The following is a 9,251-nucleotide window of genomic DNA, read 5'->3' as shown; positions in this document are numbered from 1 at the left end:
GGTTCCGACTCGATGGCACCTGACAACATAGCAGTAACTGCACACCAGAAGGCCAAGACAAACACAAATCAAGGAATGGAGTTTTCCTAAAGCTGTAGTGTGAAAAAACTATCAACAGTTGGCTCCATACACGTGAGTGGGTTTCTTTGCTATAGGAAATCCAAATAGAATGAGGAATGGAGATGTGTAAACAGGTTTCTCGAAGGGGAGAAGGATGACACTTGTAAGCATTTAGTTTTCTGCTCTTTCTGCTGCATCTCATTCTTCTCCTGCACTGTCTGATGTCCATAATGTTAGGTTGTCTCTAAGCAACTGCATGCTGAAGGTACTGTCTTTGTACAAGTCTTCATTCAGTGTATCAAGTTCGGCGATGGCCTCATCAAAAACCGTTTTAGCCAGCATACAAGCAAGCTCTGGGTTATTAAGGATCTCATAGTGAAATACAGAAAAGTTAAGAGCCAGCACTAAGGGAGTTGGATGCGTAGGTTGCATTTTTTTTTCTTGCTTGCTTTTATCAAATGCCTCCCTTGGTAGGCTCCTTGAGAATTATCTGTTTGTTTTGGATCATCACCACTCACTACTTGAGCAAAGTACCGGAAATAATCTCTTTTCATTTTCAGATAGAAGACCTTACTCTCCAAATTCGTTGCATTGGCTATTAAATACTTATCCAACAATTCCAGTACTGTGGTGCAGATGGATCTCAGTTCAGACTCTACTTTCTCCTACTAGTCCTTAACCAGCTGCAACTTCTTGTCGGAGGTGTGGGTTTTCTATTCAATGGTGGAGATGACCCTCCAGGCAGACCTGCGGCCCCAGACCATGTTCTTGTAGGCCACCAAGAGCAGGTTGCGCTCCTCGCCGGACAGCTCGGCCCCCTGCTCTATCATGGCTTTCATGCAGGTGGCCATGTCGTCATCGTCATCGTAGCACTCCACCTGCTCAGCTAGCTTCCCCTTCAGAGCTCTGTAAAGGAAGGGGATGGGGAGAAGAGAGTGGGTGAGGCACTGAGGCCAGGGAGAGCCAATCCGGATCAGGAAGAGCCCTCCTCAAAAGCCTTCACTGCCCCAACTCAGGTCCCATCACTTGGATCTGCTTTTAGCTTTAGCCAAGTTATTGGTCCAATTCTGAGGATTTTTGTTTTTTTTACAGAAACAATGTGACAGAGTAGAACTGTCCTATAGGGTTTTCTAGACTGGAATCTATGTTGTTGTTGTTGTTAAGTGCCATCGAGTCGGGTCCGACTCATAGCGACCCTGTACAGGGTTTCCGAGGGTGTAAATCTTTACGGGAGTAGAAAGCCTCATCTTTCTCCCGCGGAGAGACTGGAATCTATAGAACCAAATAATTGGGTCTTTTAACTGTGGAGACACTGGGTGGGTTTGAACCACCAACCTTTGGCTAACAACTGAATACTTAACCATTTTTGCCACCAGAGAACCTCCTTCTGAGAATAATGCCCACATGAATTACTTGAACAAGAGTCCTCACCTAGGGAAATTGACCTAAGAAAGCCATGTGTCGCTCATAACCCACACCATCCAAACCCCATGAGAGTCACAATCTATCATCTCTCAAATGTTAGCTTTATCAAGTACCTAATTCCTTGGGACCACCACTCATATGTCAATTTGTCATACAGTTGTGGCTTGCATGTTAACTGTAATGACAGAAGCTATGCCTCCAGTATTTTAAATACCAGCAGGGTCACCCATCATGAACAGGCTTCAGTTGAGCTAGCATACTAAGGCAGACAGACTAAGAAGGAGAGACAGACTACTTTAGAATGTTTAGTAATAGAAAACGTTATGAATAGCAGGAGAACATTGTCAGATATAGTGGGGGAAGATGAGCCCCTCGGGATGGAAGGCACTAAGAATACAACGTGGAAAGAGCTGCCTCCTCAAGATAAAGTCAACCATGATGACATTAAAGCTTTCAGGACCATCATTTGCTGATAGGGTACAACTTAGAAGGAGGAGAAACAGCTGGAAACATTCATTAATAATTGGAACATGGAATGTATGCAATATGAATCTAGGAAAACTGGAAGTTGTCAAAAATGAAATAGAACACATAAAGATAGATATCCAAAGAACTGTTGTTTTTAGTAAGTTCTGACTCACAGCAACCCTGTATAGGATTTTCAAGGAGTTACTGGTGGGTTTGAACTGTCTACCTTGTGGTTAATTTTCCAGTGCCTAGTCTACAACACCGCACAAGTACTCCATCCTAGAAATTAGTGACCTGAAACAAACTGGTATTGGCCATTTTGAATCTGACAATCATATGGTTTACTATGCCGGGAACAACAAATTCAAGAGGAATAGCATCACATTTATTGTCAAAAAGAACATTTCAAGATCTATCTCGATGACTGGTACCGCCTAAAAATTAGGCACTTATATGCATCAAAAGAGTTCACCAAAAGAGAAAAAAAGAGAGCCTACAAACTGGGATTATTATATTTTTTTTACAATGACTTATCAGACAAGAGACTAATCTCTAAAATTTATAGAAAACTGCAACACCTCTACAAGAAAAAGACAAATAACCCAATTAAAAAATGAGCAGAGGGCATGAACAGACACTTCACCAAGGAAGGCATTCCGGTAGTCAACAAATATATGAAGAAATATTCATGATCATTAACCATAGAGACATGCAAATCAAAACAGGAATGAGATATCATCTCACACCAGCATTAATAGCAAAGTTTAAAAAAACAAAACAAAACAGAAAACAACAAATGCTGGTGAGGATATAGAGAGACTGGGACCGTCGTACATTGCTGGTGGGACTGTAAAATGGTGTAAAGAGTGTAGAAAACAGTATGGTGCTTCCTCAAAAAGTTAGAAATAGCAATACCATATGCCCTAGCAATTCCTCTACTTGGTATATTATATATTCCCAAGAAATAAAAGCCATAACACAAGTTGATAAATGCACACCAATGTTTGTCGCAACATTATTCACAGTAGCAAAAAGATGTAGACAACCTAACTGTACATTAGTGGAAGAATGGATAAACAAACTTTAGTACCTATACAGAATGGTACCAACATTGAATGTACCAACATTGAAGAATAATGATGAATCTGTGAAACACCTCCTAACATGGATGAACCTGGAGGACATTATGCTGAGTGAAATTAGTCAATTACAAAAGGGTAAATATCATATGAGACCACTATTGTAAAAGCTCAAGAAAAGGTTTTTTCATGCTAAAAAAAACATTTTTCAATGATTACAGGGGCAGGAGAGAAGGGAGAGTAATTCACTAGCTAGAGGGTAGATACATGTTAACTTAGATGACAGGAAAGGCAGTACATAAAAAGAGGGAAGTTGGCAGAAGAATGATGAAGATAAGTGAAGACACAGGGAGGAATGTAAGGGTTAAAATGAATAGAAGCAAGTATTGTTATATACACAAACCTGAAACAACAGTGTTCTGCATGTAGATACATATACTACTACACAAGTTGAATGGGTATGGGAGGGACAGTAAAAGAATATCCACATGCACTAGACTCAAAGTCGATTTGATCCACAAGGTCGGTGGTTCAAGCTCACCAGCCCACTCCTCAGAAACCCTATTCAGGGTCGCTGTGGGTCAGAACCAACTCGAAGGCACTTAACAACAATATGGGTACTTACCTTTGCTGCAAACACAGCTATGAATGTGGTGAAACACACAAGGGACAAAATGATGAAAACTCTTTGGACATTACCAAATACCCTGAGGCAGTGAGTTGGTGGGCCTGGGGTCTCAGAACCATAGTCTCGGGGATACCATAGTCAATTGGCATAATGTAGTCCACAAAGACAGTGTTCTACATCCTACTTTGGTGAGTAGTGACTGGGATCTTAAAAGCTCATGAGCAGCCATCTAAGGTGCAATTTTTGGTCTCTCCATGTGTAAAAGGAAGAAGAGTAATGAAAATTGAAGATACTTGGAATCATTTGGTCTAGTGGGCTAATGGAACATGTGAACATCAGACCAGAAGAACTAGATGGTGCTCAGCTACCATTGCCAACTGTTCTGAAAGGGGTCACATTAGAAGGTCCCAGATAGAGTGGGAGAAAATATGGAACACCCTCAAAATCATAAAAAAAAAAAAAAATACTGGGCTTACTAGTCAGAAAGAGACTGGAGGAACCCTTAGACTATGGTCCTTGGCCAATCTTCAGGTTTGGAATGGAACTCACCCTCATGGTCCAACTTTCAACCAAGCAGTAGATAGGTATATGAGAGAACAACAATACTAGTGAAGTATATTCACCATGGAATTGTTCCTCTTGAAACCTTGTAAGCCAGTTACTTCATGCCTTTATCGCCCCTTCATTTTAGGTAGCCAGTGTCTAAATTGCCCATCTCTATCTACCCTGTGTACAGAGGGGATAGCATTGATACTTGATGTGAAGACTCCTTCCCTCTCTGTTGGTATTTAGAGCTACTACCTCCATGAGCATAGGTCAAGTTCATCAAATTGTAGCAATTTACCCTTGTTTCCTTTATCAAAAATTGTTTTGTTGTTGAATTATCTTCCTCTAGTTGAGTTGTGATCATCAAGCCATTAAGGCAAGGTCAAATGGGTACTATTTGCAAGTTTGGGTGTTCTTGTGCATCTCCCTCACTTTGTATCAGCTGGATGCTTCACTCCCAGCTCTAGCCCTCCGTGGCTATGTCCTTGTCCATGGGCTCTGGACCAACCAGCCCTTTGTTTCTTTATTTTTAATCATAGAATAAACATCCTTGAGCTCAACACCCATCTTTAGAGCAAAAATATTAGTTTAGATCTGTTCCTCTCCTATTCAATCCTTCTGCCATTCCCAAGAAGTAACTGCTATCTGGAAGTGTTATCACACTTATGGATGCCTAAATAAGATATTGTTTTGTTTTATTTGTTTTTGATCTTTATGAAAAGAGTAATCTTCAGAGACTTGTTTCTTCGCTCAATATTAAGCTATTAAGATTTACCCACAAATTATCAATTCTGTGGTCAATGGAATTTGAATTGTTTCCATTTAATTTCTGTTTTACAAATAGTGCTACTATGGAATTCTTATCACAAGTCTCCTGATGTACATGGGCAAAAATTATATATCTAAAAATAGTATGTAATTATTCAACAATTCAAAATGTTTTCCAAAGTGATTGTTCAACTTCCACACTCACCAGTAAGGAATAAGATCCTATTAATCAATATTCTTTTCAGAAAGTATTATCATATTTCTTAATTCTTTGCCAATTGAGTGGATGTCAAATGATACTTCATTTTGGTCTTGATTTACATTTCCCTGATTATTAATGAAGGTGAACGTTTTTTGACCATACACATTTCCTCTTCTGAACAGAAACTGGCCTTTTACCAATTTCTCAACTGATTATTTCTCATTTTCTTATTGTTTTATAGGAGTTATACACTAGATATTAATCATGTTAGTTACATGTTTTACTGTATTTTCTTTGTCTAAGGTTTGTATTTTTCAGATGTCTTTTTATAAACAGAAGCAATAGAGCTATTTGAGATAATTTGTTACTAACACTACTACAGAAAACACTTCTACAAAAATTAGAATTATGATACACTCTAATCTGCAGTATTCTAATTTATATTATTTAAATTATTTTAAACATTTCTCAGGGGGTAGGGAAGGTCTAGTGATCTGGTCCCATAAAGATTACAGACTAGGAAACCCTATGAGGCAGTTCAACTCTGTCACATGGGTCAGTATGAGTTAACAATCAACTCAAAAGCACCCAACAATAACAACATTTCTTGTATGAAGTTCTTCCTAATAATAGTTGATGCCGTCACTCTTAAAAATTGCATTAACCAGTCTGAGGAAAGATGACAGAGTAGGTAGATGCACTGAGCTGACTCTCTACAACAAAGACAGGGAGACAGTGAAGCAGATACAGAAGATGATTCTGGAACACTGAACTTCAGCGGATAGGGCAGAGAGGTAGACTGAACACTAACTGGAAGACTAAGTGGAACAGGAACAGTGAGAGATAAGAAAAACAGGTGGATTCGGGCAGCGCTGCCATCTTTGGGCTTTTTCACGTGGCTGTTGATACTGCAACCTGCTGGCACAGGATGAGACTGGAGCGAGGGGGTGACAAGGGGGTTGCAATTCTCCCTTGTTCCCACGCCCTCCTAGGGGCCAGTCCCCACCCCCACCAATCTAGCAACCAGTGGCATCCCGTCCTGCACAGCCTCTGCTCTGCTTGGGGTTGGGTGCCAGGCATAGCCCCCCTGCTTCTGAAGGCACGTGAACTCTCCCTGAATGAGGCTACACAAGCAGTGAATAGAAAATGGTTCACACTTCCAGTTTCTACCACATCCACCAGGAGACAGGTGGTGAGTTCCTGAGAACATGCAACACACCAATATACAATTATCAATTAAATGTAAATACAACCCCACATTGTCTTGAAGAAAGCAGACAATTTCAGCTTGCATGAAGAAACAAGACAGAGTACTTCAAACAAGTGTCTAAAAAAACAGAAAATATAGCAACAGAATCGGAACCAGTTGATAAGAAATTTTAAATAATGCTCTTTAGGCACCTTCAATCGATTGAGAGAATGATTGAGAAAACTGCAGAGGAAATCAAGGGGAAACATAGACAAAACTACAAAAGATTTCAGGAAACATGCTGACTAAATGAATGGGAAAAAAGGAGGGGGGGAAACCATACAAAAACAGCAGTCAGAAAGCAAAAAGATTAACATTAAATAGATAATACACTGAAAAGGCAAAGAAGCAGAATTGAATCAATGGAAGGACAAATTACTGAATCTGAAGACATATCTCTCAATCTTCATCTGCAAGAAGAACAATCAGAAAAATGAATAAAGAAATTCAAAGAAACCCTAAGATTTATGTGGGATGCTATCAAGAGGAATAACTTATATGTGATTAGAATTCCAGAACAGGAAGAGAGGCCTTCTAGCAAGATGGCGGGCTAGGCAGACATGGACCCTCTACAACAAAAATACGAGAGACCAAATGAAATAGACACAGATAAAACTTCTGGACCCATGAACTTCAGAGGAAAGTTTAGAAAAGTGAATTGAGTAGGAGGAGCTGAGCACAGGGATGGCAAGAGAGGAGGTGAACAGCCAACCAAACACAGCATGACCATCTTGAACTTTTGTGAGCAGCTTTGGCAACTGGCAGAGCAGACTCACACAGATGAGGGGAAAGGTGTAAATCTTTTTCCTCATATTCCCCTGGCCAACATCCACCCTCATTCACCTCCAGTGCAGACCCCTCTCCAAGAGTTCAGAGCCACATGATTCAGGCAAGTTTGGCTCCAGACCTACAGAACCCACAGAGCCACCAGACCAGCGTTTAACCAGTCACCCTCCCCCAGCTTCCCTGTGGTCCTAGTAGACACTGACACCAGCTCCATCAAGGGCCTCCACAAACTATTTCTAGATTGAGTGTCCTGTACATAGATAACCCTGAGGCCCATAGGAACTCCATCTAGAGCCATGGTCACATCCCTTCCATACCCATTTTGTGAGCTCCTTGGTTTTCAGGAGCCCCCATGTGTATTCTCTTCTCTGGTTCCAACAGCTGCACTGTTTTTTTGGTTTTGTTTTAGGGTTTGCTTTTTCCTTTTGTTGTTTCATGGTATTTGTTTGTTTATTTTTTCTCCTCCTTCCTTTCTTTGTATTCCCTTAAATTTTATCATTTCTGTCTCTACTTTTGTTTTTCCTTCTTCTGTTTCTCATTTTGCCTTCCCCCCCGCCCCCCTTGATCTTTCTCTACTACTTTCTACTCTATTTCTCTTTTCATCTTCCCTCTCCTTGGTTTTTCTAAGTCTTTAAAATTTTTCTTCCTTTTATTTCCTCCCTTATTTTTCTCTTTTAATACTCCCATTTTCCTCTCCCGTTTTTCTCTTTTGGGTTACTCTTAAATTTTTTAAAATTTTTCTTCATTTTATTTTCTCTTTTATTTTTCTCTTCAATAGCTCCATTTCCTGGTAAGCACTACAGGACAAGCACTGGACTGTGAGCCACCAGGTCTGCAGTCACTCCTCAGAAACCCTATATGGGGTTGCTATGCGTCAGAATCAACTCAACAGCACTTAACAACAACAACAGCAAAAAGCTCCATTTCCCTCTCCCTCTTTGTCTTTATAGTTATTGTATTCATTCTTTCTAGTTCATCCCTGTTCTTATTTATTTTTTCTCATTATTATTTTCTCTTTTCATTGTTGGTTCCTTGTTTATTTTCATTCTGTTTTCTTGTATGTGGGGAGGGGGGTCTCTTTCCCACACAACAGGAGACAGCAACTGTGCCTATACAACCCAGCCACAAGCATACACTCTGCAGCTCCACCTACTGGGCAAGAGCTAATATCATGACCTAGACCACCTGATCAATGCTAGACAGCAGCCAACACCAGTCAAGCCCACCCTAAACTGAGATGCATAAAGGGTAAACAAGAAAAGTGTACATGCTTCCATTCTTTAACTCTACCCACAGGAGACAGTTAGTGAGAGCTTAAGAACATATAAACATAAATACAATAACTCCATAATGCCCCGGAGACAACAGACAATTTTAGGTCACATGAATAAACAAGAGAGAATGGTTCAAACAAATGACCAAGATGCATAGACAGAAAACATTCCTGAGGAAGAAAAAGTAATGGAGCTAACCGAAAAATAATTCAAAAGAATGATATTTAGATACCTTTAGAGGATTGATAGAAAGATCAAGGAAAGCAAGAAGAACACACAAAAGGCTTTAGAAGAATTCAGGAAAACATTATAGAATTCAGACAAAACAAATGCAAATTTTGAAAAATACAAAACCTGAAATTAAAACTCCAGAAGATTAATACTAAGATTTCAGAAACAGACAATACATTGAAAGGGCAAAGGAATAGATTTGCAGTAATGGAAGCCTGAATTAGTGAGCCTGGAGATAAATCTCTCAATACTAGTGTGCTAGAAGAACAATAAGAAAAAATAATGAAAAAAAAACAAAGAAAGCCTAAGAGTTAATGTGGGACACCATGAAGAGGAACAACTTTTAATTTATGAGTAACCCGAATTCTAGAACAGAAAGAGACAATTAAAAGCGCAAAAGAAAATTGTCAAATTTTTGGAAGAAAATTTCCCTAACATCATGAAAGATGAAAAGAAGCTAATCAAACCTAACAGGACCGATCCCAAAAGAAAATCACCAAGACATAATCAAACTTTCCAAAACCAAAGAAAAAAA

General features: G+C 39.7%; 1 pseudogene; it reads right to left on the bottom strand.

Annotated features, from left to right (window-relative positions):
- Nucleotides 1-258: 258 nt before the first annotated feature.
- Nucleotides 259-9,251, bottom strand: part of LOC102818087 — a 20,241-nt pseudogene continuing 11,248 nt past the window's right edge.

Source organism: Chrysochloris asiatica, unplaced genomic scaffold (assembly GCF_000296735.1).
Source record: "Chrysochloris asiatica unplaced genomic scaffold, ChrAsi1.0 scaffold00026, whole genome shotgun sequence".
Taxonomy (NCBI): domain Eukaryota; kingdom Metazoa; phylum Chordata; class Mammalia; order Afrosoricida; family Chrysochloridae; genus Chrysochloris; species Chrysochloris asiatica.
This window is presented reverse-complemented; position numbering and strand designations above follow the sequence as displayed.